This window comes from Penaeus monodon, chromosome 20 (assembly GCF_015228065.2).
Source record: "Penaeus monodon isolate SGIC_2016 chromosome 20, NSTDA_Pmon_1, whole genome shotgun sequence".
NCBI classification, from domain to species: Eukaryota; Metazoa; Arthropoda; class Malacostraca; order Decapoda; family Penaeidae; genus Penaeus; species Penaeus monodon.
In genome coordinates, this window is record NC_051405.1 from 2,175,438 (window position 1) to 2,175,880 (window position 443).

Here is a 443-nt window from a genome sequence, read left to right on the forward strand (position 1 = left end):
GAATCTACATCAAATCTAATATAATAAGTATTTATTTTTCAAAGAACAGTTCCTTTTTTTTCAAAGTTCGAAAGTGTAATATCCACTCACAACTAAAATTCATGCAAATGTAACTAATTTTGTAAACATCCAAAATTGCCACTGAAAGTTCACAAAACATTTAGGCAGGTAAATACAATAATTACAGGAGGACACAACGCGACAATCTTCAATTAAAAGGTATATATGTACAATATATTTTAAGAAAAACATCATAACTCAGAGAACCCCCATCATCCAGAAATCAACTGAATTTCGTCACAGGAGCCTCGTATTTTTTCCTTCCATACAACAAAACTCGTACTTTCTGCAGCATTAGCCCGTAGATAAACAGGCGTCACATATACAGTTGCAACCAATCCGTGAATTTTTACGAAATACCTTTACTGGGATTAGGCGGATCT